The following is a 10,020-nucleotide window of genomic DNA, read 5'->3' on the forward strand; positions in this document are numbered from 1 at the left end:
CAATTACACATAAGAATATATATATATATATTTCCCTCTGTGGGCTACCTATCCCTGAACTGTATTTTTTAAAAGCATACTTTCTTTATTTTAATTCAATTTATAAATCTTTTCCTTGTGTCTATTTTACAAGTCTTGTCTACTCCAAATTATAGAGATTTCTACATGTCTTTTTCTAAAATCTCTATTTTTTAACTTTTAAATATAAATCATGATTTTTTTGAAATTGATATTTATTAATATTTGAGATAGGAGTCAAAGTACACTTTTCTTTTATAGTTATCCAATTAACTGAGGAATATTTATGGAAAAGATCATCCTTTTCCTACCACGTTACTTTTGTGAAAAATCAGATGGCCTTCGTGTATGTTTCTACATAATGCTTGACAAATCTTGATAAAGATTATAGTCCAATTTTTGCCATCCTTGGGAGTTAATATTCAGTCTCATGTCTTTTCCTTGAGAGATATACTAATGATAAAGTTGTGCTGAAGATTCAGTTGTCTCATGTGCAGTGAATTTTAGTTTGGAATTTGAATTTGAAATAATGCAGAAGTTAATTTTGTATTACCTATTGGTTGGCTAGAGGCAAAAATAAATATGTCACAATTATCCCTCTCTTTTCCTGTTCAGTTTATTAGATTGATCATGTCAGAAGTATTGTAGCTCAAACTTTTCTTTCATTGAACTCACAACACTTTAGTTATTACATATACTCCTAGGGTAGTATCCTATATCTATTGTGGATTTTGATGATTTTGATGATTATATCTATTGTGAGATTTTGATAGGAACCAACAAAAAGATTTTCTTGCTTTTTTGGGCCCAAGGATAGTTATATAATAGAACAAGGGTTGTTTTGTATAAAAATAGACTTTTTGATTTGTAAAGGAGTAAGAGATGTGTTCTATATATTTCCAGATGGAGAACCAGGCATAGAAAACTCAAAATTTTCCAGGCCATTTGAAACTGTAGTCTAATGGACCAGAAAAAGAAGTTTTCATCATAGTATGCTTGGGTTAATCTGCTTCATTCAAACCTAAAGGTTTTGTTATTGTATATTGTCTGCCAGGAATCGCTACTGAACAGAGATGGTATAGTCTAAATCTAGTAAAAAGCCAATTTTTAATTTCTTATCTGATCAGCTCCTTGAGGCTATTTCATTAATGCAAAAAATGAGAATGCAGGTGTCTGAGTTGTAATTGCAAACATGTAAATAAATATTTCACTGGGAAGAACAGAAACAGTCTAAGTCATCTGAGAAATATTTTCCTTCCTATGATTATTCAGATAATTTTCCTCTGTTATTTTTAACTAGGAGAATGATATGCTTAAAATATTCTAACAAACCCACAAAGATAGATTTAACTTAAATTACCTCTACTGCAGATGACAAATTGTGCAACCTATGAAAAGTAGGCACAAAGAGTCTTCGCCACAGCTAAGTACACAACCTACAGAACGATTCAGAGCATTTCGTCCTTAAAATTTCCTCTGTGTCCCAGCTCAAAGAAAGAGAACGAATGACTCCGGTATTTATGTGCTGGCTCTGTGTCCTTTTTATCACAAAAGAGGAGAGATATTTGTTGTCCTATCTACCTACACTCAACTAGTGTTTAATTGTCCTTGTCAGTGGTGAATGAATGAATCCTGCCTTACATCATTTCTACAAGTTTATTTGTAGCTGTTGCATCTCTGTCCATTGAGTTTTAATTTTCAAAGATAAAAGGTACAGCTTAGCACACTGTCTTCCAAAAATGGTAAGTCTATTAGGTGATGGATATGCAAATCAGTTTGATATAATCATTCTGTATTGCATAGTATAAGATCACATTATCATATACAGAGATATGTAATGGTTAAATAATTTCTGAATTTTCACGCTACTGAGTCAGTAACAGATATTTCAAAAGCTGATTAGAGAAATAGAATTTCAACACTCAAAATGTTAATAAAATGCTCTTTTTCATACTCCAAACTATGCATAGATACCAGTACCTAGAGAAGACATATAAAATATATGGTGAGGGTTAGGATTAGGACTGTGGGAAGCACCATAACTAGATAGAAGAGGTTAGGTAATTATTGAAGAGACTGAAAATAATTAAAGAAAAAAGGAAGATTAGAAAAAAGGTGGTTTAGAATCCAAGAAAGAAGAGAGCTTTAGAAAGAAAACGTAGTCGATGGTGTTGATGTCTGAGAGAGGTCAGGTTGAAGGATACTCAAAATAGCTCCCCAACTTTGGAAAATAGATCACTTTTGATTTCAGAGAAAGCCACGCCAGAAGAATTGTTGGACAATAGTTGGAAGCTAAGGAGCGAGAAAGAGAGGAAGGCACAGGGAGACAAGAGGAAAGGCCTTCCTTCAGGAAGCTGGTGTGTTCCAAAGAACAGTTAGTGCAGCAGAAATTCAGAGAAAGGAAAGCACAAGGAATTTCATGGAGAAGGCATGATGAGGTGAGAGGAAATTTTGACTCATTGGAAATGGAGCATAAGTAATAGTTTTGGGTTAAAATAGCACATAGAGGTGCACCATCAGGGAAGTCTCAGCAGAGAAAGCTTTTGGAAAGTCATGAGCTAGAAGCTAAACAACATGATAGCTGGCTGGATGTAGGGAGTCGGGTGCACACAGATTTAGAAATCCGAAGTTCAAGTGATGAATAACGCAGCAGTGCCACGGACAGGAATCAGGCAACTAGAAGAGGTCATTCAGCAGCAGCAGACAAGGAATGTGACCTGAAAGCTACTGAATCTGAGTGCAGGTGGTGCGTCTTAGACTGAGTGTCAAGATGGTGGGCTGGAGGAGGGACTGTGTACCATCTGTTTGTCGTGTTCTAGGTTTTGAAGCGCACAACACCCAGTTACCACCATAGCACCGTTCTTGTAGCTGTGCTTAGCTATGGATTCCAGCACCTTTTCTACTGTCAGTCACTAACAGCCTCTCCTCATAGTCACATACTTCGTAAAAGGACTTCTCTATGACCCGATGCATGAAGAGTAGCTGACACCATGCCTATGGACCAGAGCAAGCACTAGAGAAAACCTGTATCCCCTGGACCACAACCTTGCTAGTCCCTTGCACTGATGAAATTCTACTTACCCTTTATTTTAGGCTGCTGCTGTAACAAATTGCCACAGACAGTGGATTTGTTATCTTATAATTCTGAGCTGGGCGTGGTGGCGCATGCCTGTAATCGAAGCACTCAGGAGGCTGAGGCAGGAGGATCTCTGAGTTGAGACCAGCCTGGGCTACATAGTGAGTTCCAGGTCATTCTCAACTACATAGTGAAACCCTGTCTCAAAAAAAAAAAAAAATTCTGGAATTCTGAAATCGGAAATGGTCTCACTGGACTAAAGGTGTCAGTTAACATCATAACCCCCCTTTTTTTTCTGAAGAAAAGGATTTTTTTTTCCAGCTTCTAAGAGCCGATCTCTTGGCTCTTATTTCCCTTAAGTTCAGTGGTATGACTCTTTCTTTCTTGGAATTCAGTGACAGCTACTCCTCTGTCTGCCTGTTCCTCCTGTAAGGACTCTCATGCTGACATCGGGCCTTCCTGAGAGTCCAGGACCATTTCCCCATCTCAAAGTCAGCTAATCAGTATCCTATTGTATGTTCAACATTAATTCTCCCTCTCCACACCACTTAGTTACATATTCTGGAGATTAAGGTACAGGTATCTTTGGGGGCAGTTGTATTCACCATGCCCTGAAGAATAATACTTAGGTGATATCTAAAAATCCCCTGTAAAGTATATGCTGAGTCCCCCAGAGAAAGTGAATCAGGTTTTGCTGAGCATTTCTTGCACATATGCTGGCTACTTCTTACTGCAGTTCCTAGGAAATCAAATGATTATTTGTGTAAAGTCCAACACTTTCACTTCATGGGATCGAGGGGCTTTGGTCTTATTTTTTCTGGACCTTCACTCCCTACTTCTTGTTTGCCTTAAATTTCATCTAAGCTTCACTAGAAGCTCTCAGTAAGGGAAGGGGACACAAGAAGACTGACATGAAATAAGACAATGAATAGCAATAATAATGAAAATGGGGAGGGGGCCCTAGCAATGGAAGGATGGAAGTGGAAGAGTGAAGGAAGGCAAATGAAGAGAATCGATGTGTTCAGCAGAGGCATCGACTTCCTTAGATCAATGGGAACTTCACGTTCTACAATCATGTACTATAAGAGACGATTTAAAAAAGAGAAAATAAAATAAAAATTTTAAATATCTCTTAACAAATGTGAGATGTAGATACAATACTGCATTTAGAGGATAAAGGGCTCATAATAAGGAAGCGAATTTGGTGCACTTGGTGATAGGATAAGGATAGGTGAATGAAAGTCAGATAAATCCTGATTATATAAAAGTTGAAAAGTCACATCCAGTGAAAGGAGCACAAGCAATAGGTAACAGCTGGAATTTGCATAACTGTATTTCATACAATATAACAAAAGCTTATAAAATCTGACCTCTTTGTGAAAAGAGCCTAAAATGAAAGCAAGGCCAGATAGAATAACAGCCCAAGGAGAAGCCACAATGCCACAAATCTGGGAAAGTCAGTGGTTTCTTCTTGTGTGTTTATTTAAGCATAGGAAACTAACACAGGCAAATGAGTAGGTGAAGGAAGGACCTCTGCTGGCCCATCCCCCCAGGGACGCTGGTGCTTTGATTCCAAAGATAAGGATACTTCCATGTCCTGCCGTCCCTTGGGTGGAGAGGGTCAGCACTGGGCTGTCCCAGTATGACACATGTTTCCTTCAGGCAACAATTGATTTCCTTTTTCCAATTCTGTTCTCCCACATAGCCTCTGATAAGTAGTCTGGTGTCTGAAGGAAACCACTCACCAGGAAGGGAGTGCCTGGGTCAGGCCTGTTCTCAGGCCTGGTGGAGGTCAGGCCCCTGAAAATGAATACATCTGTACCCTAGGTTACAATGATCTGTGTGAGTGTGCGTGTTTGTGTGTGTTTATTAGAATGAATCAAGTTTCCAGAGCATGTGGGCTGTCTATTAAAGAGAACGTAACTAAAAACATGTCAAGGGCCAGCCCCATAAGGACATGAGGCCTGTCTGTCCATGTGACAGTGTCTCCGAATACCACTAGGATAGTTAATTCAGTTAGCGCTTTGGAGCAGCCCAGCTGCTGATGTCCTTTCATTTGCAGACAGACAGAGGCATGGTAACTTCCAAGGCTTTGGGGAGTACGAGGTGAGAGTGCAGCTGTAGAAGGCTTAGTTTCATATTGCTGTGCACAAAGAGGGAAAGGGCTGCGAAGGGCAAGAGGTAGCCAGGAAGGAGGCTTGGAAATGCTGCCTGAACACAAGTGGGCCTGCACAAGGGGACTGGCACCAAGATATGCAGAGGAAGAGGCCCCCACAGCTATGAGAGCATGAAGGAGGATCAACAGCCCCGAAGGATCCTTGGGTTTGATTGTGGTCACCAGCGTGAGGCTAATCTGACAGACTTTGAACGTAATTGGAAATTTCATAAAACTTTTAGCAGCCCCTAAACAAATGGCATGAGATAATTTCAATGTAATTTTCCCTTTTGATGAAGAGCAAAAACCACTTAATTTAAGAAATGTATCATCCTTAACTCATGTGAAACATTAATATCCAGATAGACTATGGAACTATGATTATTTAATTTCAATATTTCTATGCCCATCATTTTTATTAATTAGTAAGATCTATGAAATTATTATAGGCAGTAAAAGATTGCCCAAAATATTTTTAAAATTCAGTGACTTATTGGGACAGGCCAACTTTAAGTTAGGAATATGTACCATGTCTTTTCTTAAATTATTCTGCCTAGAATCAGGGAAGAAATGCTTTGCAAAACCACCCAGAATTCTAACAAATACCTAGGCAGCATAACTTGTAGGTGAAATCTCAGCAGGTTTCCAGAGCTCTCAATAGAACTAAACCCCATGTGGTATCTTCAGAAGACTTGCATTTAATTTACAGTCAAGGTAACAGTGAATTTTGTGTAAATACTCATTGGCTGGACTCCACATCCAAGCCTCTTCAAAAGTCAAATGAACACAAAAAGTAGAGTTAAAATAAATAAATAAATTTTATAAAGAACAAGAGCTTCATTGTCTGGCTTGGCAAATTTACCTGAAGCTGTTCTCTTTCTCTTTCACATACACACACTTTTTTAAAGTCCTTAATTGAAAAATTGAGCCTCCAGCAGCCAAAACACACAGTGCAAAGCTAAAGACGTTTGGGCATTGGCATCTCTAAGAACCTGGCACTTGTGACTGCTGTAGCTAGTTTTCACACTGTGAGGCTGCTCTTGATTTATTGATGTCATAAAAGGGGACTTAGGTGTAGCGTTAGGATGATTTGTGATTTGTTCCTGACTCAAAGGGCTCTGGTGGCCTCTTAAACTTATTATAACAACTCATATTTGGAAAATGGAACTAACCTGACAGATTCGTTCCTTCGGGTCACACGGAAATAGTGAGGATTTTTCCCTGCTATATGTGGGTTTTAAGCAAAGGGGAAGAGTGAAGAGATTGGAAGAGAGGAGGGCAGTGTGGCCCCACAACACCTTACTCTCCAGCATCTTAGTGATGTTGAGACTGACCGACCAGTAGGCATTTGGGCCTCTTTACACACAGTCACAAACATTATTAAAAATCATTTTAAGTTTCCTCTTGAGTTGCATGTCTTTCTTTTTTGGCTGTGCTGTGAGGGTTCCAGCAGGGCAGGTTTCCCGCCAACCCTTGACAACAGTACCTGCATGGGCTCATGGCAGCTTGATGGCAGCTAGATGGGCATCAGGGAGTGGAGGCCTCAGACGGCCACCCAGGACCTTGGCATGAGTAATTGTGAAAGTCTTCCCACCACGGGTGTCAAAGCTTAGAAATAATGAACTCAGTGTCAACACTTCAGTTCTCCCGAAAGCACTCACATTGGAGAGTGGAGGATGAGGGGCACTACCTGCCAGCTGGGGTTTAGAAAGGAAAATCTATATTATCTGTTTTAAATCACTTGTCAAAAATGAGTTTTTCTTGAGCTCTCTTCTTTGTGGAGGAAAAATATGGAAGAGCATTTGGCATGGGCCGCCTTACCTTGGAAGTGAGTCACAGCCATAAACACTGAGAAGGGGCACCTCACGCGAGAACTACTCAAACATTCATCATCACTCAAAAACAAAGCTTGAGAGGACAGAGTTCTGGATAGATATCTCTGTTTTGTTATGTCAGTCTGCAGCAAGTCTGAGAACTTCTCTAAACTTCAATTATATTGCTGATGAAAGGGGGTATAATCTTTGTCTGACAGGTTTTCTATAGTGAACAGTGACTCTCATCCTTGTTCAGATTGCACACGCCCGTGTGTGTGCCTGTGTGTGTGCCTGTGTGTATGTGTGTGTGTGTGTGTGTGTGTGTGTGTGTGTTGGGGGAAGGGAAACTTCTCCACTGTGTAAAGCAGCATGGCTTTAGTGGAGTTAGGAAGGGACACCATAACCCTGCAGAGCTAAATCAGTACCAGAGGTGAGGTCTAGCTAGGTAGCCCCTGCTGAACAACAACATCACAATGTGTAACAGTTTAGGGTTTTGCCCCACAGAGCCTTCTGCAAAGTAGAAGCAGGACAGTAAAAAGAGAGAGGCAGCACTTCTACTTTTCTTTCCAAAGTCTTTCCACCAGTTGTGTGCCAAAAGAAAGGACGGCTCTTTGGCACACTGTGCTTCTGCCTGGCCGGGCTGACTTCCCTCTGTGCCCCTTGGAGGCGATTCCCCAGGATTGGCTGCACAAACTCCCTGAGGTTTGCCCACGTTGATCCATGCCTCCAAGGTAAAGTGCCTTGTCTTACTTTGGCTTACTGGAATGATACTTTCAGGAACCAGGATAACCCATTTCCAGTTCTGAGTCTGCCGCTGTCTGCAGCGTCACCTTGGGTCTGAGCATTAGTTTGTCTGTAAAATGTATGCGACGTGCAGAGGGAGGGGGCTGTGTATGCGAGTACACTAAGTGTCTTCAGTTTTCTCTCCGTTCAGTTTTTATCTCATTTCCTCCTCATAGCAACCCTATAAAATAAGTGGTATGGGAACAGATGCAACTGTGCATCTCATTGAAAAGACTTTAAATAGGCTTAAGTAGACTAAAATATTGTTTAAATAGACTTAAATAGTTTAAATCTTTCTTTGACTCAGATCAATAACTGGCACGTCTATTCTCTCACCTCACTTTCTTTGTTTCTTTCTAGAGAACTTAATCGGCCATTGAAGGGCAACATAAGGTCATTCCTCTACAAAAGGATGACATCATTTGCTGCCAAGCAAGCAAACAGTGAGATGCAGGTCAGAGAGCCCAAATGGTGAAAGAGATTCGGAGTTGTGGAAGTTTTTCCTCTGCACTGCAAGCATTTCTACATGAAAGAAAGAATATAGCTTGCCTATTCCCAGAGGGTTTGCATATTTTCTTAGCTGGGTAAAATGATACACCTCTTATGTTGCCCATAAATGGAACAAAACTTGAGTCATGGTAGAGATTAAGCCTAAATTTAATCTTAGATCTGCAGTCATTTTGGCATACATATAGATGTATATGGAGAAAATGAATGTATCTTAAATACACACTTTAAAACATGATTTTTAACCAGCCAGAGCTGAGATGTGATTAGTTATGTAGAAGGTTGATTTTCATAGGAAATATCTTTAATGCTAACATAAATGACTAGTTTAAATCAAATAAAGTAAGACTCTATTTTGGTGGCAATCCACCTTTACCTTCAATTTATTTTGCATTCTTTCCCACACCCACTTTCCTGAGAGTACCTTGTCCAGACCCCTGTATATCATAACAGACTAACAATATTATACTGTTCATGTGCCCATGTCCCCTAATGAGATCTAGTTTCTCAAGAGTAGTAGCTGGCCCTAATTCATCTGCTTATCTCCAGGGACCAGGACAGTGCTTAGGACATTGCTAACAATTACTTCGAAAATGCTTTGCAATAAACAACACCAAAGCTCAGCATCACACAAAACTAATCCCTGCTATCTAGAACATGGTTTGGTGTTTGACTGTGGACCAGCAGATCTAGGCTGAGCTCAGAGGGAGGTTGTTTTTCATGTTGTAGCTTTAATTGCTTGGCACTTTGCTGGCAGCTAGGCTCAGATCTGCTCTAGGATGAATGGGAAGCAACTAGTTAGGGGAACCTTTTCTAGCAAAGGTAGGAGTACAAGAAGTCAAAGTCAATAGTATAATACATGTCAAATGTTTGTTTATGTCATACTCATTGGTATTTTATTAGCCAAAACAAATCACATGCTCAAGCTGAATGCTGGTAGGGTAAGGAAATACTGCACACTCAACCCATCGTAGAAGAAGCTGAAAAGCCATATGGCAAAAGCACAGATCCAGAGTAGAGTGAAAAACAGTAATTCAGTCTACCAAAATCAGCAATCAATAAAGGCACATGTATCCAGTCTCTTCATATCTTTTTTTTTCTTTCTAAATAATGATTACATCAAATGTTGTGGTTTTCTATTTAGAATATTATTGTGGTTGGTACATATTAAATATGTTGAAATTCAGAAATTATTTCCATGAGGTCTGGCCCAGAGAGCTTTAGCAAGGTGGATTTTGAAAGCTCTATAAAAAGCTTTTGGGTAGTATATAGCACTTCTTTTCATGATTCAGACTGAGCCAAGAAGAAAAATTAAAGAAGAATAAAAAGTTGGAAAGCTTTTTAGAAAAGTCCCCTAGTATAAGGATTTATTAACATATGGAGTCCATTGTTTTTAGTTCTTTTACTGGGGGCCAATGATTTGAATCAATTGCCTATCCATCATCAGAGGCAAAACTAATGGCTTTTTCTTTTCAAGATACTGGATGCCTGTGATATGCCAAGCTAGAACTCTAACCTGAGAAGCACAACACTAATTTTGTCATGAAGGTGTAAAATTTACTTTTTAGAATATTTCTATTGGTGAATTGTTAATTTTAATTTTATGAGCTTTATTATACTAAACGATGAGTACTTAGGAAAAAATCACAAAATAAGGTATTTAATTT

Source organism: Fukomys damarensis, unplaced genomic scaffold (assembly GCF_012274545.1).
Source record: "Fukomys damarensis isolate Sample0158 unplaced genomic scaffold, DMR_v1.0_HiC HiC_scaffold_15, whole genome shotgun sequence".
In the NCBI taxonomy this organism is placed as follows: Eukaryota; Metazoa; Chordata; class Mammalia; order Rodentia; family Bathyergidae; genus Fukomys; species Fukomys damarensis.